This window comes from Salvelinus namaycush, chromosome 36, assembly GCF_016432855.1.
Source record: "Salvelinus namaycush isolate Seneca chromosome 36, SaNama_1.0, whole genome shotgun sequence".
Lineage (NCBI taxonomy): Eukaryota > Metazoa > Chordata > Actinopteri > Salmoniformes > Salmonidae > Salvelinus > Salvelinus namaycush.
This window is the reverse complement of record NC_052342.1, coordinates 22,519,660-22,543,591: the sequence shown is the minus strand read 5'-3', so window position 1 is coordinate 22,543,591 and position 23,932 is coordinate 22,519,660. Positions and strand designations below refer to the sequence as shown.

The 23,932-nt window shown below is 42.3% G+C and overlaps 3 pseudogenes; all 3 read right to left on the bottom strand.

Annotated features, from left to right (window-relative positions):
* Positions 1 to 1,140, bottom strand: part of LOC120030487 — a 304,236-nt pseudogene extending 303,096 nt beyond the window's left edge.
* A 7,929-nt stretch (positions 1,141 to 9,069) lies between these two features.
* Positions 9,070 to 10,676, bottom strand: LOC120030486 (annotated as a pseudogene).
* Positions 10,439 to 23,932, bottom strand: part of LOC120030485 — a 60,034-nt pseudogene continuing 46,540 nt past the window's right edge.

The following is a 23,932-nucleotide window of genomic DNA, read 5'->3' as shown; positions in this document are numbered from 1 at the left end:
TTACACTGTTGATATCCTGCAAACAAAAATGTGCCGTTATTATACACACACAGTGTTTTAAACTTATATTTGACATAACTACATTGTGTACATGTTCCCCGGGCACCGAAGCCGTGGATGTCAATTATGGCAGCCCCCCACACCTCTCTGATTCAGAGGGTTTGAGTTAAATGCAGAAGACACATTTCAGTTGAAGGCATTCAGTTGTACAACTGACTAGGTATCCCCCTTTCCCTTACATCTGTTTATACAGTATGTATTTTTCAACAACATCCTTACCTTGGATCTGAACTCACAACCTCTTGGTTCACTGCATTCCAATCGCCCTGCTAAGCCACCATATCTGTGTCAGTAACTTACTTTACCTCTATTCCTACACTTTGGACTTCAAAGTACATCTCAGCTTTGTTAAAAATCTATTCAAGACAAATTATTATATTTGTCATAGTTTCAAGCTTTAATGTCACGTGCATAAGTACAGTGAAAGGCCGTTCTTGCAGCTCTAAACCCAACAATGCAGTTATCTATAACAATGTAACACTAAAAATAACACAAGGTAGAACAAAAACACACAAAATATATACAAATTAGAAATAAGAAGAACAGGAGAAAGTAAGAAGCTAATTAATTATACTATATACAGGGTCAGTTCCAATACCATATTTACAATGTGCAGGGATACTGGAGGGATAGAGGTAAATATGTAGAGGGGTAAGGTGACTAGGCATCAGGATATATGATAAACAGTACCAGCAGCGTATATTCTGATTGTATATGAGTGTGTGTGTGTTTGTGTAGAGTCAGTATAAATGTATGTGCATGTTGTGTGTGTGTGAGCAAATTAAGTGAGTGAATGAGTGTGTGTGTGTGTGTGTGTGTGTGTGTGTGTGTGTGTGTGTGTGTGTGTGTGTGTGTGTGTGTGTGTGTGTGTGTGTGTGTGTGTGTGTGTGTGTGTGTGTGTGTGAGTGTATAGTCCTGTGAGTGTGCATAGATAGTGCAAAAAATATATATATTTAGCGGTCTTATGGCTTTTGGTGTCAGACTTGATGCACCGGTACCATTTGCCATGCGGAAGCAGAGAGAACAGTCTATGTCCAACAAGCTCTCACAATCTCCCGTCAGAATATGACGCTCATCCATGTTTCTCAAACGTCAAATTTCGAACGGCAACTCCCGACGTCCTAAGACACCGATGGTTGTCTAATACTGACTTGTATCACAGGTGACCTGGCTGCTATGTCATGGCTGGTTGGAGTCTTTAATGATTTTCTGGGCCTTCCTTTCACACCACCTGATATAGAGGTATTGGATGGCAGGGAGCTCCGCCCCAGTGGTGTGCTTGGCTGTCCGCAACCACCGTCTGTAGCGCCACACGATTTTGAGCGGTGCTGTTGCCATACTAAACAGCGATGCAGCCAGTCAAGATGCTCTCAATGGTGCAGCTGTATAACTTTTTGAGGATTCTTCATGACTGTGCGTGTGTGTTGTGCACCATTTTAGGTCCATAGTGATTGGGACACAGAGGAAGTTCTTGACCTACTCCACTGCAGCCCCGTCATTGTGGATGGGGGTGAGTTCGCCCCCGTTTCCTGTAGTTGACGATCAGCTCGGTCTTACTGGCATTGAGGGAAAGCTCTGGAAATTAGTTTTTTTGGACACGTACACAGTGCTTTCGGAAAGTACCCCTTGACTTCTTCTACATTTTGTTACTTTCCAGCCTTATTTTAAAATGGATGAAATTGTTTTTTCCCCCTAATCAATCTACACATAATACACCATAATGACAAAGCAAAAACAAGGATATTGAGACAAAGGTAAATACCTTATTTACATAACTATTCAGACCCTTTATTATGAGACCTGAGTATGAGCTCAGGTGCATCCTGTTTCCATTGATCATCCTTGAGATGTTTCTACAACTTGATTGCAGTCCACCTGTGGTAAATTCACTTGACTGAACATGATTTGGAAAGACACACACCTGCCTATATAAGGTCCCACAGTTGACAGTGCATGTCAGAGCACAAACCATCCCATGAGGTCAAAGGAATTGTCTGCAGAGCTCCAAGACAGGAATGTATCGAGGCACAGATCTGGGGAAGGGTACCAAAACATTTTTGATGCATTGGAGGTCACCAAGAACACAGTCGGAACACAAGATTGAACTATTTGGCCTGAATGCCAAGCATGATATCTGGAGGAAACCTGGCACCATCCCTACAGAGAGGCATGGTGGTGGCAGCATCAAGCTGTGGGGATGTTTCTCAGTGGCAGGTACTGAGAGACTAGTCAGGATCGAAGGAAAGATGAAAGGAGCAAAGTACAGAGAGATCCTTGATAAAAACCTGCTCCAGAGCACTCAGGACCTCAGACTGGGGGAAAGTTTCACCTTCCAACAAGACAACGACCTTAAGCACAAAGCCAAGACAACGCAGGAGCGGCTTTGGGACAAGTCTCAATGTCCTTGAGTGGCCCAGCCAGAGCCTGGACTTGAACCCGATCGAACACCTTTGGAGAGACCTGAAATTAGCTGTGTAGCGATGCTCCCCATCCAACCTGACAGAGCTTGAGAGGATCTGCAGAGAAGAATGGGAGAAACCCCCCAAATACAGGTGTCCAAGCTTGTAGCATCATACCCAAGAAGACTTGAATCTGTAATTGCTGCCAAAGGTGCTTCAACAAAGTACTGAGTAAAGAGTCTGAATACTGATGTAAATGTGATATTTCTGTTTTAAATTTGAATACATTTGCTAAAATTTCTACCTATCTGTTTTTGCTTTGTCATTATAGGGTATTGTGTATAGATGGATAAGGGAAAAAACTATGTAATTCATTTTAGAACAAGGCTGTAAAAAAAATAGAAAAGTCAAGGGGTCTGAATACTTTTTGAATGCACTGTACATTATCAAGCATTTCACACATATTATCTAGATACTGACTGTTAGCACTTGATGGTTTATAGTAACTTCCCACAAGAATGGGCTTTAGATGAGACAGGTGAATCTCTAGCCATATTACTTCAACACTATTTGACATGAGATCCTCTCTTAGCTTTACAGAAATGTGGCTGTGAACATAGACCGCAACACCACTCCCATTGGCATTTTTGTATTGTCTCTATATGTTATAACCATGTATTTCTACCACTGTATTATCAAATGTATTATCTAAGTGAGTTTCAGAGATAGTAAGTATATGAATGTCATCTGTTACAAGCAAGTTATCGGTGTAATGTCAGAGAGAGAATTACACGGCTTTGAATACTTGCCAAGGCAGGCCTACACCAAACATAAATTAAAATAAATTAAAATGACAATAAAATGTGTTTTTTTAAGTCTAGACCCGTTGTTTACGAAGCATGTGTTCGTAAAAATTTGGGATATGGGAATGTACCAGTTGTGAAGCTGTAAATACCAGTTGGATGCATTCATGTGCTTTGAACAAGCTGTGTTAACCATAAACTAAAAGTACAGCTATCATGCTTGTAAACAAATAATACAGTTAAAAAACCATACTAATAAATAATTTTTTATAAATAGTGTTTTGTTGTTCTGTTTACCTGCAAAACAAATGCTGTTATTGAGGTCATGTCAGAGGTCAGAGGTCAGCATAGGGAAGAAGTCGGAGCTCAGCGATGATAGACACGTTTCCCACTAGTATTTACCAGTTGGAGGGCAATTCAGTGGATTTTTCCTAGTCGTATCTGGTAAATTCTCAATTTCCACTTGGTTATAAACTCAGCATTAAATACAATCATTGGTGCACTTTGAAATGTAGGTGGGAGCAATGTGCTGGCTGGGGCTCATTAGCATATTAGGGCACATGGTCTAAAATATGTTGTATTTGTGCCAACCGTCAGTGGAAGTGTTGTACCAGTTTTCTCGTGCTCCGAGTAATACGCTACTCTGAATGTTGACCTGTTTAAAGGTCTTGCTCACATCGGCTACTCAGAGCGTGATCACACAGTTGTCCGGAACAGATGGTGCTCTCATGCATCCTTCAGTGTTGCCTCGAAGCGAGCATAAAAGGCATTTAGCCCATCTGGTACGCTCGCATCACTGGAATGCTCACGGCTGGGTTTCCCTTTGTAGTCCGTAATAGTTTGTAAGCCCTGCCACATCTGATGAGCGTCAGAGCCAGTGTAGTAGGATTCAATCTTCGCCTATTTGATGGTTCGTCTGAGGGCATAACGAGATTTCTTACAATTGTCCGGATTAGTATCGCACTCCATGAAAGCAGCAGGTCTAGCCTTTATCAATGGCTTCTGGTTGGGATATGTAGATGACGTCATCATCAGTCCACTAATTGATGAAACTGGTGACCGAGGTGGTATACTCCTCAATGCAATTGGATGAAGCCTGGAATCTTTTATTTCTTACATTTATTTAACTATGCAAGTCAGTTATTTATTCTTATTCTTATTTTCAATGACAGCCTAGGAACAATGTGTTAAGAAAGGCCGCCGTAGGCAGTCCTGGCTCTCAAGAGAAGACAGGCTATGTGCACACTGCCCGCAAAATGAGGTGGAAACTGAGCTGCACTTCCTAACCTCCTGCCAAATGTATGACCATATTAGAGACACATATTTCCCTCAGATTACACAGATCCACAAAGAATTCCAAAACAAGCCCAATTTTGATAAACTCCCATATCTACTGGGTGAAATACCACAGTGTGCCATCACAGTAGCAAGATGTGTGACCAGTTGCCACAAGAAAAGGGCAACCAGTGAAGAACAACACCATTGTAAATACAACCCATATTTATGTTTATTTATTTTCCCTTTTGTACTTTGACAGACAACTCACACCGGAATCGGCCCGAACTCGATCCCCGCATCCTAGCTATTAGTAATACTGCCGAAGGCGGCCCAGACTCCGGCCCACATGACGTCGGCCGAGTCTGACTCTCAGCCGAGTGCCCCGACTCTCAGCAGGAATCGGCCCATATCCACTGTGCTAGCTTGGATGGACTTAAAATATGATTTTTGATCATTAAAAAGCAATGCTATGGGGTAAGTTTTCACAACATGCCCTGACTAGACTTTCATGACAAATGGCCCTACCCTGAGCACATAGCTTGACACAGCCATTCAAACTTAACATGAAATCAATGTTGACCCTCGCCTTATTGTGTCACACTGTGTATTTTTGGTGGTTCCTTGATTAAAAATGTTACATTTGGGTTTAAAAAACACAAAGGTTGTCCTGATCTCAGACTGTTTTGACCTAGACTGTTGAACTCAACGTAGGTAACCTCTAATCAAGAAGGTAAACATTTGTCTAGTTGGACTTTTACCAATTCATTGTAAAACACACCATAGCAGGTAGGACTAAATAAGATTGCATAACCTTGCCTACTAGCTATACTAATGATGTGCTGTCCAGAGGGTAACAGCAAACATATCAATGTTTTCCCACAGTAAAGTAATCACATACTCATGAGAGGATGCTAATCAGTCCATCTCTGAAACCTGTCAAAATGCTCAACTAAAATATACAGCTAGGCAGGGTAGCTACAAGTAAATTAGTACCTGAATGTTTTTTGGTGTTATCAACAACGCCTAGCCCTAGCTTCACCATCTAAGTTAGCTAGCTTCAGTTGTGAGGCCAGTTGGACGTACGGCCAAATGATCTAAAACGATGTTGGCTTATAGCAGAGGAATAAACATTCAATTATTTGGCAACAGCTCTGGTGTACATTGCTGCAGTTAATTTGCCAATTGCACGCTCCCTCAACTTGAGGTATCTGTGTCACTGTGTTGTGTGACAAAACTGCACATTTTAGAGCAGCCTTTTTTTGCCCCCAGCACAAGGGGCACCTGTGTAATGATCATGCTGTTTAATCAGCTTCTTGATATGCCACACCTGTCAAGTGGATTGATTATATTGGACAAATGCTCACTAACAGGGATGTAAACAAATTTGTGCACAAAATCAGAGGTGCGTATGGTTACCTTCAAGGACATGAAACCTGGGACCAACATTTTACATTACGTTTTTATTTTTGTTTATATTTTGTTTATTGTAGATGGACAATGTAGCCAAATAGCCAGGCTGATGTTCTTAACTATGCAACCATGAGCTAGCTAGTGTGGAAGGACCACCAGAGGGCAGGCTGGGCTCACCTATAGTAGCCCAACAAGGCATGGGAGACAAGGTAACCAGAGGCAATTAAGCACAGCTGATGGTACTAATGAGATATTTTCCTTCCCCTATAAGAGAGAGTATGGAACCAGCAGAGGAGAGGAAAATACTATCTCTGGAAGATGGCCACCGAGACAGAGGAGCTATCCATGAAGAACCACAAAGATAGTGACAAGCCCGTGACTTTTGTTGTAGTTTAAAACTTCTTGTCAATAGGGGGACGCTATTTTCACTTTGGAAAAAATCGTGCCCAAATTAAACTGCCTCGTACTCTATTCTAGATCATACAATATGCATATTATTATTACTATTGGATAGAAAACACTCTCAAGTTTCTAAAACTGTTTGAATTATATCTGTGAGTAAAACAGGACTCATTTTGCAGCAAACTTCCATACAGGAAGTGAAAAATCTGAAAACGAGGCTCTGTTCCAGGGCCTGCCTATTCAACTGCCTTACATTTATCGATATGCATGCACTGTATACGCCTTCCACTAGATGTCAACAGGCAGTGGAAGGTGGAATGGGGTGTCTAGCTTGGTCTGAGGTCCAACAAGAGCTTTTGGAGTGGCAGGTCAGGATTTTCCTTTCTCTACCTAGGCGCGCGAAGCACCTCCATATTGTCTTCTGATAAGCGTTCGGTATACACGGCTAATATCTCCGGCTCTGATTTTATTTGATACATGTGATAATAACATCGTAAAGTATGTTTTTTCAACCGAGTTTTATCAGATTATTCAACGTTTATTGGGACTTTTGGAGTTTTCCGTTCTTTGCGTCGAGAGAAACTGGGAACGTCATCAAGCTTGGCTAGCATTGTGGCGCGAATTCAACAGGAGAAAAGGACATTCTAAAACCAAACAACGATTTATTCTGGAAATAGGACTCCTTGTACAAGATTCTGATGGAAGCTCAGCAAAAGTAAGAACAATTTATGATGTCATGTCGTATTTCTGTGGAAAATGTTATTTCTATTCTCCGCCGTTTTGGCGGGCGCTGTCTCGCAATAACGCAAGCTGTTTGTTATGGTAAAGTTCTTTTTAAAAATCTAACACGGCGGTTGCATTAAGAACCAGTGTATCTTTCATTTGCCATACAACAAGTATTTTTTTTGTAAAGTTTATGATGAGTTCTTTGGTCAGATTAGGTGAGTGTCCAAAATAGCTCCTGACATTCTGGGGAAATGTTGCTACATTTTCACAATGTATAACCATGGTTTGCAGCTCTAAATATGCACATTTTCGAACAAAACATAAGTGTATTGTATAACCTGATGTTATAAGACTGTCATCTGATGAAGTTGTTCAAGGTTAGTGATTAATTTTATATCTTTTGCTGGTTTTTGCGAATGCTATCTATGCGGTGAATAAATGCGGTTGTGTGTTTGGCTATTGTGGTAAGCTAATATAATGCTATATTGTGTTTTCGCTGTAAAACACTTAAAAAAATCGGAAATATTGGCTGGATTCACAAGATGTTTATCTTTCATTTGCTGTACACCATGTATTTTTCATAAATGTTTTATGATGAGTATTTAGGTATTTCACGTTGCTCTCTGTAATTATTCTGGCTGCTTTGGTGATATTTTTGATGGTAGCTGCAATGTAAAACTATGATTTATACCTCAAATATGCACATTTTCGAACAAAACATACATTTATTGTATAACATGTTATAAGACTGTCATCTGATGAAGTTGTTTCTTGGTTAGTGACTAATTATATCTCTATTTTGTCAGTTTTGTGATAGCTACCTATGCGGTAGAAACATGGTGAAAATATGCGGTTGAGTGTTTGGCTATTGTGGTTAGCTAATATAAATACATATTGTGTTTTCGCTGTAAAACATTTTAAAAATCGGAAATGATGGCTGGATTCACAAGATGTTTATCTTTAATTTGCTGTATTGGACTTGTGATTTCATGAAAATTATATTATATGATATCCCTGTCCCGTTAGGCTAGGCTATGCTAGTCAGCTTTTTTGATGAGGATGCTCCCGGATCCGGGATGGGTATTACTGAAAGGTTAAAGATAATCGTATTGTGTTCCTGTTTGATCTGGAGAAGAAGATGTATGTTTTTTCCTTGGGAGATTTTCATTGATTATGTTGGAGTGTTTGTGTTGACCAAATTCCCTCAATAGAGAACTGTGTTCAATCAAGAAAACCTACTCCTGACTCGTTTGTTCCACCTTCCCGCTTTAGAGTGACGCCCAATTACTTGGTCCGCTCACACTAGCTAGATAACAGGCATTTTCAATTTAAAACTTGTCCAAGACATTTCACAGAATTTAAACAACTTTAGTAATTTATTATTTACTACATATCAATGTTTTCTCACAGTAAAGTAATCACATACTCAAGAGAGGATGCTAATCAGTCCATCTCTGAAACCTGTCAAAAAGCCTGACTAAAATATACAGCTAGCTAGGGTAGCTACAAGTCAATTAGCACTTGAAGTTGGTTACCCACCCCTCACCCATAGACACAAAAAACATTATAAACAACGCCTAGCCCTAGCTGCACCATCTAGGTTGGCTAACTAGTTAACTATCAAGCTAGACTGATGAATTATAAAAGTCAAAGAAAGCTAAACTAATCTTTATGAATTTCTCATGCATTTAAATGACTAGTCAAATATACTGAACAAAAATATGAAGCGCAACCTGCAACAATTGAAAAGATTTTACTGAGGTACAGTTCATATGAGAAAATCAGTCAATTGAAACAAATTCATTAGGCCCTAGTCTATGGATTTCACATGACTGGGAATACATACATGCATCTGTTGGTCACAGATACCTTAAAACATGTGTAGGGGTGTGGATCAGAAAACCAGTCAGTGTCTGGTGTGACCACCATTTTCCTCATGCAGCGCGACATCTCCTTCGCATAGAGGTTATCAGGCTGTTGATTGCGGCCTGTGGAATGTTGTCTCACTCCTCTTCAATGGTTGTGAAGTTGCTGGATATTGGCGGGAACTGGAACATTTAGCTAACTTTAGATAGTTCATCCAGAGATTCTTAGCTTTGCCTTGATTCAACAGTCTCTTCCAGATCATCATGGTATTTGTAGTTCTTTATGATAGCCACATTAGCAGCTGATTAGCATTTCATTTGAGGGGTAAATGGAGACAAATATTTTGATAAAAGTCACCTTGTCCGAGAGATATTTACATGGTTATCAAAACATAACGCCAGGGTAATACTAGCCAGGGAAAAACTAGGATAGTGTATGACCTAGAGGCTCACTCCCCTCAGTGAGCTTGTCCAGGAGTGGGGTCAAGAAGGGGTTTTACTTGAGATGGGAGTATCTAGAGTTTACAATTGAGTTATGCCATTAGATGAGTTGGTCTTTTTGTGCTAGGAGTAATAGAAACAAGATAGCAACCTCGTCTTAGGGACCAAACTGAACGATAATTTATAGCGAATGCTATCTGGCTACGGGATCTTTCTCATTTATAACGTCTCACTTTGTGAACTGTTCCTAATATCTGTGGTTTGTTATGTCGACTAGGGGGGTGGATCTTTGCTATTAAAGATCTCAGTAGCCATTGTGTTGTCACTCTCAACGGATCATTAGAAAATGGTGAATCGTTGAAAGTCATTGCTATTGCAAAGCTCTTATTATTAAAGATGTAGTTTAAGTATAACTCTGACTTGTGTAAGTTTGTCTCTCCTCATTTGATAGTAAAGAAATTAACCACCACAATAGACACAAATTATTCACACACTACCTGTTTGATTGTTGCAAGCATAGCCAGTGTTTGACAAGACTCTTAAAAACTAGGGCCCTGCTGACAGAGTAAAATATACAGTATTTATACTTTCAGAACATTTATCTTCTCCCATATAAAAGTAATGTAAACTTTATTTGATGATAAAATTGAACAGTGAAGACAGTTACAGATGATTACCTGCAGGAATGCCATATACTTCCACCTCACACAGAGTGAGATATTCCTTCCTGTCAGGGATGACCACAACAATGTAGCGACCCTGCATCTGATTACACTGGAAGGTGAGGCGCTCTCCTGCTGGGACTCTGGAGATGACAGCACATCTTATAGAGAGAGAGATAATGAGTGAATGAGGACACTTTACAATGTTCAATAGAGAATGTCACCAGTTTGTTAAATATATAGCCACAGAATAACTACAGATGTATGGATGAAGACCAACGTATCCAAACACCTTCAAGACAGGACATAACAATGTACAGATGTCTATGTATCACCTGGGGTTGTTGATGCCATTGTTCTCCAGTGAGTTACCGATGCGGATCTCAGCACCATCAAGTCTCTCAGGAACAACATCTCCTCTGTTGGTGATGGTGACAGCTGTCACTCTGTACTCATCCAGGAGGTCCACTCTCCACCAGGGGTTGTGTCTTTCTGAGTGTGGGTGCAGGATCCATAGTTTGTGTTTCTTTTCCCATCAATGGCGTTGTGAGCCTCACGATCCTCAAACAGTGATGACTGTGTGGCTACTCCTTTCAATGCTACATTTACTACAGGGATAAACAGAGGAATGTTTTAATACAGAAATGATCAGTCATTGTCAATAATCTTACAGTGTAGGCATTTTACATATTTAAAATATGGGGGTAGTAGTTGTGTGAGGAGTATTGGAGGGGAGAGGTGCAGAAGCAAGTCAAACAAATAAGAATATATGACAGAAATCTAGAGTGATGTTCCTGTCAGCAAGCACATTAATTCTACTTCCAGAACATTGATGTTCTGCTATATAAAAGTAATGTAAACTTGACTTGGTGATGAATGTGAAGAGTGAAGACAGTTACAGATGATTTCCTGCAGGAGTGCCATATACTTCCACCTCACACAGAGTGAGATATTCCTTCCTGTCAGGGACGACCACAAAAATTTAGCGACCCTCCATCTCATTACATTGGAAGGTGTGGCGCTCTCCTGCTGGGATGTGGGATATGACAACACATCTGAAAGAAAGAGAGAGACAGTGAGTGAGTGAGTGAGTGAGTGAGTGAGTGAGTGAGTGAGTGAGTGAGTGAGTGAGTGAGTGAGTGAGTGAGTGAGTGAGTGAGTGAGTGAGTGAGTGAGTGAGCCACAACCAAATCATGAGAACTAAAATATAATTACTTTACATATTGGAAGAAATTTACCAAAGAACAGAGCAAACAAAAATTATATTTGGCCCTAAACAGAGTGAATACCTGACCACTGTGACTCACCAATTAAGAAAATATTTGACTATGTACAGACTCAGTGAGCATAGCCTTGCTATTGAGAAAGACCACCGAAGGCAGACATGGCTATCAAGAGAAGACAGGCTATGTGCACACTGCCCACAAAATGAGGTGGAAACTGAGCTGCACTTCCTAACCTCCTGACAAATGTTTGACCATATTAGAGACACATATTTCCCTCAGATTACACAGATCCACAAAGAATTCGAAAACAATCAAATTTGGATAAACTCCCATTTCTTCTGGGTGAAATGCCGCAGTGTGCCATCACAGTAGCAAGATTTGTGACCTGTTGCCACAAGAAAAGGGCAACCAGTGAAGAACAAACACCATTGTAAATACAACCCATATTTATGCTTATTTATTTTCCCTTGTGTACTTTAACCATTTGTACATTGTTACAACACTGTATATATACATAAGACATTTGTAATGTCCTTATTGTTTTGAAACTTCTGTATGTGTAATGTTTAAAGTACATTTTTATTGTTTATTTCACTTTTGTATATTATCTACCTCACTTGCTTTGGCAATGTTAACACATGTTTCCCATGCCAATAAAGTCACTTGAATTGAATTGAGAGAGAGAGAGAGAGAGACAGAGACACACACACAGAGAGAGACACACACAGAAAGAGAGAGAGACACAGAGAGAGAGAGAGAGAGAGACACAGAAAGAGAGAGAGACAGAGAGAGAGAGAGAATTGTATACATTGTTGCTTTGGCAATATTGACACACTGTTTTTCATGCCAATAAAGCTGCTTGAAATTGAAAATTGAAAATTGACACAGAGAGAGAATGAGAAAACCAGCAGTTAAATCAGTTAAATATAGAGCCACAGAATAACTACAGAAGCATGGATGACGACCAATGCATCCAAACACCTTCAAGACAGGACATCAAATCTTCAGATGGCAGTGTCACCTGGAGTTGTTTATGCCGTTGTTCTCCAGTGCGGATCTCAGCACCATCAAGTCTCTCAGGAACAGCATCTCTTCTGTTGGTGATGGTGACAGCTGTCACTGTAACGATCGTCTTCGGGAGAAAGAGAGGAGGACCAAAGCGCAGCGTGGTAAGTGTTCATGATGATGTTTTTAATTAAACTCAGAACACTAAACAAAACAATAAACGATGTGAACAAACAAAACAGTACCGTCTGGCGACAAACACTGACACGGAAGACAAACACCCACAAAACCAAAAGACAAAACAGGCTACCTAAATATGACACACACAGAGAGGGGAGAGGTGTTTGGCCTGATATGGTTCTCAATCAGAGGCAGGTGTTAGTCGTAGGGCAGCTCCGGACTGGCGGGCGGCTCTGGCGGCTCCTGACTGGCGGGCGGCTCTGGCGGCTCCTGACTGGCGGGCGGCTCTGGCGGCTCCTGACTGGCGGGCGGCTCTGGCGGCTCCTGACTGGCGGGCGGCTCTGGCGGCTCCTGACTGGCGGGCGGCTCTGACGGCTCCTGACTGGCGGGCGGCTCTGACGGCTCAGGACAGACGGGCGGCTCTGACGGCTCAGGACAGACGGGTGGCTCTGACGGCTCAGGACAGACGGGCGGCTCTGACGTATCAGGACAGACGGGCGGCTCTGACGTATCAGGACAGACGGGCGGCTCTGACGTATCAGGACAGACGGGCGGCTCTGACGGCTCAGGACAGACGGGCGGCTCTGACGGCTCAGGACAGACGGGCGGTTCAGGCGGCGCTGGACAGACGGGCAGCTCAGGCGGCGCTGGACAGACGGACAGCTCTGGCCTGCTGAGGCGCACAGTAGGCCTGGTGCGTGGTGCCGGAACTGGTGGTACCGGGCTGGGAACACGCACCTCAGGGTGAGTGCGAGGAGCAGGGAAAGGGAGTACTGGACCCTGGAGATGCACTGGATGCCTGGTGCATGGTATCGGCACTGGTGGTACCGGGCTGAGGACACGCACCTCAGGGCGAGTGCGGGGAGGAGAAACATGCGGGGATGTCGTGCCTCATGCACCAACACAGCAACTCCCTCATTTCACTCTCCTCCAATTTCCCCATTAAATCCTTCACAGTCTCTGCTTCACTCCTACTGCTCACCTCCAACTCCACCCCGACTGGCTCCGGTTCCATCCTCGGCTCCTCACGGTAAGTACGGGGAGCTGGCTCAGGTCTCCTACTTGACTCTGCCACACTCCCCGTGTGCCCCCCCAATAAATTTTTGGGGCTGCCTCTCGGGCTTCCAGCCGCGCTGCCGAGCTAGCTCCTCATAATGCCGCCTCTCGGCTTTCGCTGCCTCCAGCTCTGCCATGGGGCGGCGATATTCACCCGGCTGTTCCCATGGTCCCTTGCCGTCTAATATTTCCTCCCAAGTCCAGTAATCCAGGTATCGCTGCCGCTCCTGTTGCTGCTGCCTGTTACCACGCTGCTTGGTCCGGTTTTGGTGGGTGTTTCTGTAACGATCGTCTTCGGGAGAAAGAGAGGAGGACCAAGCGCAGCGTGGTAAGTGTTCATGATGATGTTTTTAATTAAACTCAGAACACTAAACAAAACAATAAACGATGTGAACAAACAAAACAGTACCGTGTGGCGACAAACACTGACACGGAAGACAAACTCCCACAAAACCAAAAGACAAAACAGGCTACCTAAATATGGTTCCCAATCAGAGACAACGACTAACACCTGCCTCTGAGAACCATATCAGGCCAAACACAGAAACAGACAAACTAGACATACAACATAGAATGTGTAACGGCAGCCTTCCTCCTCTTCACGAGAAGAGAGGGTGTAACAGGGATCGGACCAACACGCAGCGTAGCCAGTGCTCAACATGTTTAATAAAATGATAAACAGTGAACACTTACAACGAATACAAAATAACAAATGTGGCAAACCGATACAGCCCTATCTGGTGCAGAGAAAACACAAAGACAGGGAACAACCACCCACAAACCCCAACACAAAACAAGCCACCTATATATGATTCCCAATCAGAGACAACACAAAACACCTGCCTCTGATTGAGAACCATATTAGGCCAAACATAGAAACAGACAAACTAGACACACAACATAGAATGCCCACCCAGCTCACGTCCTGACCAACACTAAAACAAGCAAAACACACAAGAACTATGGTCAGAACGTGACAGAATGCCCACTCAGATCACACCCTGACCAAACAAAACATATAAACATACAAAGCAAACTATAGTCAGGGCGTGACAGTCACTCTGTATACATCCAGCAGGTCCACTCTCCACCAGGAATTGGTCTGCTGTGCAGTGTGGGTGCAGGATCTGTTGTGATAGTTGAATTCTCTGTTGCCATCAATGGCATTGTGAGCCTGTTCATCCTCATATAGTGATAACTGGGTGGCCACTCCTTTCAATGCGTCATTTACTACAGGACAGAGAATACTTTTTAATACAGAGATTAAGAAATATTGTTAATAATTTTACAGCAGGGCTGTTCAGCTATATTATTATTATCATGTCAATAATAAAAATAAGTTACTTGCAGGGGGGCCTGACATTTTCAAAACTGTTCCAGTAGATAAGCAAAAAGCTAAATACAATATTGTTCACTTATTTATAGAAGCATTAAAATTGGCATAGTTGCATAATTCTCCACACTGAAGAAAATGTGATTTTGTGCCATTTTAGCGAACCCTTTGGCCGGCCTGTAGTTCCCCCTTGATGTCAAACCTGAACATGTATTCATCTGCATTTACTTTTGGGTCATGGCTTCCCTGTGTTGGATTTATATTGACAGAATAGCTTAAAATGTTTGTAATGGTTTGGGGACAACATTTAATCTACAACTGTAACGGTCGTTCTCCTCCTCTTCGCTTGAAGAGGAGAAGCACGAACTACACTTGATAATTAACAAAATAACAAAACGACGTAGACTGACCTAAACATGAGAACTTACATAGACACGAAGAACGCACGAACAGGAACAGACTACATACACGAACGACAAAACGAAACAGTCCCGTGTGGTGCGACATACACAGACACGGAAGACAATCACCCACAAACAAACAGTGAGAACATCCTACCTTAATATGGTTCTCAATCAGAGGAAATGTCAAACACCTGCCTCTAATTGAGAACCATATCAGGCAACCCATTAAACCAACATAGAAACACATAACATAGAATGCCCACCCCAACTCACGCCCTGACCAACTAAACATACAAAAATAAGAGAAAACAGGTCAGGAACGTGACAACAACCAAAACTATATGGCCTTTGTTTTTTCCTCTAGGATTGCAGACATGATGAAAAACCATTAAAAAATCGCTTTGAAATTCTGGTATTTTCTGATATTAAATTCAAAATGACCTTTAACTTTCTAAAAAGTTATATAACTGTTTGCGGATGTATACTTATTCTAAAAATACATCATATAATGTTATATAATCTCCTTTTCAATACACGACAAACTGACGTCAGGATGAGCATGATTTTTGCATGCAGTGAGACGCCCCATCGCCATGTGCTCCCATTCAACATAGCCTAGATTTACGTAGCTTTTACTTATTATTTAAAACAAAATGTAACCTTTATTTAACTAGGCAAGTCAGTTAAGAACAAATTCTTATTTTACAATGACAGCCTAACCCGGCCAAACCCTTCCGTAACCCGGACGACGCTGGGACAATTGGATCCAACCAGGGTCTGTAGTAATGACTCTAGCACAGATGCAGTACCTTAGACTACTGTGCCACTCAGGAGCAACTTCTAAACGCAAACACTGGGTTCTCATTTGCTTAGAATGTTGTTTTTATTATTGCTTGGATAGTCACTGAGCTTATATTTGGTTGTGATCTTTGCAAAATACCTATTTTGGATGCAGCAGTTGTTAGCTAGAATTCTAAATGCTCATTGACATAGGCTGTAGCAAAGCTAGCACAGAGTGATTTTACTGGTTGAAGTGATTTTAATGTATAATGCAGTTGATTTTCAATGATAAACATTATATTAAGCAGGACATTCATAGGAGCCATAAAATCCAGTTATAATCCAAAAGTAGTGTGAAATGGCCTCATTAGCAACATGTAAATGGGAGATATGTCAATGTCTCAATATGTCTCCCTTTGTCTCTGTACAGAAAGTATGTCTCCCTCTGCCCATTGATGTTTCAATGATGCCAAGGATAATTCCAGTCTTTGATCCTTTCTGCTGTTTGCTCATCTGTGCCTCAAGGTCAGATTCCAAGGTAATTTGTGCTGTCTGGGTCCTACCACTGTTGCTAAATCTAAACAAGGCAAAGGTCAGAAATCAATGTAGTAGGTACAAGAGTTTATTTGATCACTTGCCCATATATGGACTACCTCTTCCTACTAAATGGATGCTCAATTTTGGTCTTCCTGTTCCTGCTTGCGTCTAGCAGAATACTTTAGTTTTCAAGCTGTTCGAATAATGTTCAGTGGTTACTTCCTTTTGTGGTTTTTACACACACTCTTCTGAGCAGAAGAGGTACAGTAGTTTCATTGTATATATGGGAGCTTAGGGTCATGAAAAACACACTTCTCATCAGGGGACAGAACTTATCATTGGAACACATCTCCATTGATACACTGTTAGAAAAAAGGGTTTCAAAAGGTTTCTTCGCCTGTCCCCATAGGAGAACCCTTTTTAGTTTCAGGTAGAACTCTTTTGGGTTCCATGTAGAATCCTCTGTGAAAAGGGTTGTACATTTAACCCATAATGGTCCTAACTGGAACTAAAAGGGCTTCTTCAGGGTTCTACTGTGGGGACAATTGTACATTTTGGCATTCCTCAAGGTTCTGTTTTAGTCCCACTATTGTTTTCACTATATATTCTACCTCTTGGGGATGTCATTCAGAAACACAGTGTCAACTTTCACTGCTATGAGGACGACACACAGCTGTACATTTCGATGAAACCCAAAAATTGTCTACCCTGGAAGCCTGTGTTTCAGTCATAGGGAACTAGATGGCGGCAAATGTTTAACTTTTAAAATCCGACAAAACAGAGATGCTAGTTCTAGCTCCCAAGAAACAAAGAGATCTGCTGTTGGATATGACAACTAATCTTGCTGGTTGTACAGACATCTCAAATAAAACTGAAGGACCTCAGCGTTACTCTATACCCTGGTCTCTCTTTTGACGAACATATCAAGAATATTTCAAGGACACCTTTTTTCCATCTTCGTAACATTGCAAAAATCTGAAACTTTTTGTTCAAAATTGATGCAAAAATGCTTTTGTCACTTCTAGATTAGACTACTGCAATGCTCTACTCTCCAGCTTCCTAGATAAAGCACTACATTAACTTCAGTTAGTGCTAAATACGGCTGCTAGAATCTTGACTAGAAACAAAGAACGTGATCATATTAATCCAGTGCTATCCTCTCTACACTCGCTTCCTCTTAACTTTTACCGCCTCTCAACCCCGTATCCGGGATCACCCCCCACCCCCCCCACACTGATTAGCATCGCTAGCATAGCTTCACAAGTAAATAGTAGCATCTAAATATCATTAAATCACAAGTCCAAGACACCAGATGAAAGATACAGATCTTGTGAATAAACCCATCATTTCTGTTTTTTAAAATGTTTTACAGGGAAGACACAATATGTAAATCTATTAGCTAACCACGTTAGCAAAATACACCATCTTTCTTTGTCCACCATTTTCTCTCTCCACCACTAGCTATCACCAATTCGGCTAAACTAAGATATTGATAGCCACAAACCAAGAAAAAAACTCATCAGATGACAGTCTGATAACATATTTATGGTATAGGATAGGTGTTGTTAGAAAAAAGTGCATATTTCAGGTAGAAATCACAGTTTACAATTGCACCGACCATCACAAATCGACTAGAATTACTAGATAGAGCAACGTGTATGACCAATTTACTCATCATAAAACATTTCATAAAAATAGACAAAGCATAGCAATGGAAAGACACAGTTCTTGTGATTTCAGACCATATTTCAGATTTTCTAAGCGTTTTTCAGCGAAAACACAATAAATCGATAAGTTAGCATACCACATGTGCAAACGTTAGTAGAGCATGAATTCAAGGCAAAGGGAGCTATAACGTTATCATCGCCAAAATATATTAATTTTTTCACTAACCTTCTCAGAATTCTTCCGATGACACTCCTGTAACATCATTTTACAACATACATATACAGTTTGTTCGAAAATGTGCATATTTAGCCATACAAAACCGTGGTTATACAATGGAAATAGTCACAACTCAAGCATCAAAATGAGGGACGTCAGCTTTCAGAGTGATCTAGTTTAATCGAAAGCTAATCATATACTTGACTAAAAAATACAGAGTTGACAGGAATCGAAAGACAAATTAGTTCTTAATGCAACCGCTGACTTACATTTTTAAAATTATCCTTACTTTTCAATACAGGGTTCGCCAAGTGAAGCTATACCAAACAAAATGGCGAAATATGCGTTTAAAATATTTCGACAGAACAACGATTTATCATATTAAATATTGCTTACTTTGAGCTGTTCTTCCATCAGATTCTTGGGCAATGTATCCTTTCTATGTTATAAATTTCTTTTGGTCGATAGATGTCCTCTGTCCTTCGAAATGTCCACTACCAACGACCGAGACCCCCGAAACGTTCCCAAAGCTAAAAAGTGCACGACAAAGAAATTCCTCAGAATCGCACTAAACGGATATAAATTGCTATAAAACGGTTCAAATTAACTACATTATGATGTTTTTAACAACTATAACGAGTAAAAACATGACCAGAGAAATATTACTGGTTAAACAACGATTTGGAATGAGGCAAGTCCGATGTCCATCCCGCTTGTGACGCGCGAACAAAAGAGAGTGTACTCCCACGTTTTGTGGTTTTATATGGGCTGGGATTGTGCAATCGATTCCATTCAAAACGTGATGACGTACAGACACCCAGAGGAAGACGTAGGCAGTGTCGGTTTCTTCATAGCATTCACTGTCGCCTTAAAAACAGACTCCAGATCAGAGGTAAAAATTTCTGAAATCTGACCCCTGTCATGAAAAGTGCTGTAGATATTGTTCTGTACCACTCAGAGACAAAATTCCAACGGCTATAGAAACTATAAAGTGTTTTCTATCCAATAATAACAATAATATGCATATTGTACGATCAAGAATTTAGCACGAGGCAGTTTAATTTGGAGACCCAAATATGCTAATGCGGAACAGCACCCCCTATAGTTCCAAGAGGTTGCCTAGGTCTGATTTCAAGGTTTTACTTCTAACCTACAAAGCATTAAATGGGCTTACTCCTACCTATCTCTCCTATTAAATATCTACACGTACGCTATGGTCAGAAGACGCAGGCCTCCTTAATGTCCCTAGAATTTCTAAGCTGGAGGCAGGGCTTTCTCCAATAGAGCACAGTTTTTATGGAATGGTCTGCCTATCCATGTGAGAGACGCAGACTCGGTCTCAACCTTTAAGTCTTTACTGAAATCTCATCTCTTCAGGAGCTCTTACGATTGAGTGTAGTCTGGCCCAGGGGTGCGAAGGTGAACGGAAGGCACTGGAGCGACGCACCGCCTTTGCTGTCTCTCCACTGGGATTCTCTGCCTCTGACCCTATTACGAGGGCTGAGTCACTGGCTTACTAGTGCTCTTCCATGCTGTCCCTAAGAGGGGTTGAGTCACAGATGTGATCTTCCTGTCCATATCTGTGTCCCCTCGGGCTCGTGCGGTGAAGGAGATCTTCGTTGGATATATTCAGCCTTGTCTCAGGGTTGGTGGTCTGTTGATATCCCTCTAGTGATGTGGCGGGGGTGCTTTGGCAAAGTGAATGGGGTTATATCCTGCCTGGTTGGCCCTGCCCAGGGGTATCGTCGGACAGGGCCACAGTGTCCCCCAACCCCAACCCTGTCTCAGCATCCAGTATCTATGCTGCAATAGTCTATGTGCCAGGGGGCTAGGGTCAGTCGGTTATAATTATCCTGTCTAAATTTAAGTTAGTTCTAGCACCTGCTGTCTCGCACCTGCTGTCTCGCCACTGTGTTAATTTTCAGCAAACTTACATGTGTAAATATTTGTATGAACACAACAAGATTCAATAACTGAGACATGTGACTAACAGAAGTGGAATAATGTGTCCCTGAACAAAGGGGGGGTCAAAATCAAAGTAAGAGTCAGTATCTGGTGTGGCCACCAGCTGCATTAAGTACTGCAGTGCATCTCCTCCTCATGGACTGCATCAGATTTGCCAGTTCTTGCTGTGAGATGTTACCCCAATCTTCAACTGTAAGTCACCATGCAAGTTCCCAGACATTTCTGAGGGGAATGGCCCTAGCCCTCACCCTCCGAACCATCAGGTCCCAGATGTGCTCAATGGGATTGAGATCCGGGCTCTTCGCTGGCCACGGCAGAAGACTAACATTCCTGTCTTGCAGGAAATTATGCACAGAATGAGCAGTATGGCTGGTGGCATTGTCATGCTGGTGGGTCATTTCAGGATGAGTCTGCAGAAAGGGTACAACATGAGGGGGGAGGATGTCTTCCCTGTAATGCACAGCATTGAGATTGCCTGCAATGACAACAAGCTCAGTCTGATGATGCTGTGACACACCGCCCCAGACCATGACGGACCCTTCACCTCCAAATCGATCCCACTCCAGAGTACAGGCCTCAGTGTAATGCTCATTCCATCGACGATAAACACCAATCCGACTATCATACCCTGGTGAGACAAAACCGCGACTCGTCAGTGAAGAGCACTTTTTGCCAGTCCTGTCTGGTCCAGCAACGCTGGGTTTGTGCCCATAGGCAACGTTGTTGCCGGTGTTGTCTGGTGAGGACCTGCCTTACAACAGGCCTACAAGTCCTCAGTCCAGCCTCTCTCAGCCTATTGCGGACAGTCTGAGCACTGATGGAGGGATTTGTTCGTCCCTGGTGTAACTCGGGCAGTTGTTGTTGCCATCCTGTACCTGTCCCGCAGCTGTGATGTTCGGATGAACCAATCCTGTGCAGGTGTTACACATGGTCTGCCACTGCGAGGATGATCAGCTGTCTTTCCTTTCTCCCTGAAGCGCTGTCTAAGGCGTTTCACAGTACGGACATTGCAATTTATTGCCCTGGCCACATCTGCAGTCCTCATGCCTCCTTGCAGCATGCCTAAGGCACGTTCAAGCAGATGAGCAGGGACCCTGGGCATCTTTCTTTTGGTGTTTTTCAGAGTCAGTAGAAAGGCCTCTTTAGTGTCCTAAGTTGTCATAACTTTGACCTTAATTGCCTACCGCCTGTAAGCTGTTAATGTCTTAACGTCCGTTCCACAGGTACATGTTCATTAATTGTTTATGGTTCATTGAACAAGCATGGGAAACAGTGTTTAACTTGTTATGGCTGGGGGCAGTATTGAGTAGCTTGGATGAATAAGGTGCCCAGAGGGGGCGGCTTCCGGTGACGCAACTTAGGAAATGTCTGCCTAATTTTTCGTACTGCACATCGGTTGGGTATGTCCCCCCCTAAATTCAAATATTTACTCTGAGCATTATAATAACTTACGTAAAATGTAAAAGGGGAAAATAGGAAAAGGTCGCGGAGCTACAACAACAGCCCGTAACAAAACAGCAGAAGATATAATCGTCGATGAACCCGAAATGGCTAATGCTAGCGCAAATAAGATAGCAGCAGCAAAAGAACCCTCATTTCGTGAGGTGATGAAGGAGGAATTGCGCGAGGCGCTCACAGGCTTACGAGAGGAACTTCGAGAAGATGTAAGAAAATAACTAAATGAGTTCAAAAAGGACATTAACCAGAAACTGGAAGAAAACAAATTAGAACTTCATAGCATATCTACAAGAATGGGGGACGCAGAACAGCGCATTGGGGAAACGGACACATGGAACTTCGCAGTCAAGGAAATACTTGAACAGTCACTGAAAAGCCAACACGCACTACAGGCAAAGGTGACAGAACTCGAAGGTTTCTCACGTCGAAACACCATTAGACTTTATAACGTAGTAGAGGGCGCAGAAAAAGACTCTGTGCCCAACTTGGTGGAGGGTCTATTCAAGGACATACTTGAAGACGACACGGACCTGGGAATGGAGAGAGCACACCGAGCTCTGGCCTCAAAACCCCCCAGCGGCGCCCCACCAAGATCCATAGTAGTACGGTTCCCAAAATTCTCAGTCAAAGAGAAAGTCTTACATGCAACCTGGAAAAAGCCTGTTAACTTTCAAGGCCAACAAGTGTTCTTTGATCATGTCTATGCGGGAGAGATACTGAAAAGAAGGAAAGAATACACCCCCATTAAGAAAGCACTTAAAGAGAAGGGTATTAGCTGCCAAACACCATACCCGGCAAAAATGCGGGTATTTCTGGAAAATGGCCCGGTTACATACGAGCATGCAGACGAGGCGGCTGAGGACCTGAAGTCGAGGGGCTTCCCAGTGGAGTATACCGCCAGGAGAAAGGCAACATCACCAGCGGAAAGACTCGAGCAGGCTCTCCCATGGATCGTTGTCGACAAGCAGGGTCATGGAGAAAGAGGGGAACCATCTCGGCGAGAGGACGTTCACATCCGAGAGAGACTCAGGCATTTCCAACGGGAAGATGTAAGACACTGAATCGGATTTAACACAATTAATAGTTACCGCGAGCTGTTAATACTTTGGGTTGTTACGGTTGACATTGCAATAGGTAAACGATATCCCCTATTTTCCCCCAATGCTGAACAAGGGTGAGTAGCCAAAAGCATGTGTTCTTTATGAACACACTACGTAGCGACACGTTAATAACATATATATTAGCTAAGGATTAATGACACATTGACAACGGAGCGACAGAAGGGCATATCAAGGGGAGGATTCATGATATGCGCACATGACCGATATAGTTTTCACTTGTAGTTAACCGATGTGTATAAGCGACGAAATAGGCGCCCTTATTATTTTCGGTTACACCAGGTCTTGTTTGTGACTACGTCATGCATTTTCATAACTGAGCGAGGGGCCACTCCTGCGGACAGGCTCATCCCCTCAAACCCCAGAGGCAAGAGACAGTCCTCTGACATGGGAGTCCAAATACCAAAGTATTTTCCCACTTTGGTTTACTTTATTATCGTTATTGATTTTTTGTTCATTTTTAGGTTCATGATAAGCAGGCAGATATGGTGCACAGGTTTTTTTATTTATATCGATGCATCATCGGGAATTTAAGGTCATAAGTTTCAATGTAAACGGACTGGGGAGTGTCATCACGAGAAGTAAGGTAATAGCAACGATGAAACGGGAGAGAGTTGTCATACTATTCTGGCAGGAAACTCACTTATCCACACCTGAACACGAGAAACTCAAGAAAATGGGATATAGGAACACTTTTTTTTCTTCTTACAAAATGGGTAGAAGGGGAGTTGCAATCTTGATCCCAAATTCAGTTAATTTTGAGTTTGTCAGAAATAAAAGACAAGGAGGGTAGATTTATACTTGTTAAATGTAAACTGGATAACAAGGAAGTTACATTATTTAATGTATACGCACCCCCAGGGAGGGACATGGTCTTCTACGGGAAGGTGTTTGATTTAATTGCCACAGAAACCTCTGGCACTCTTATCTGTGGAGGGGA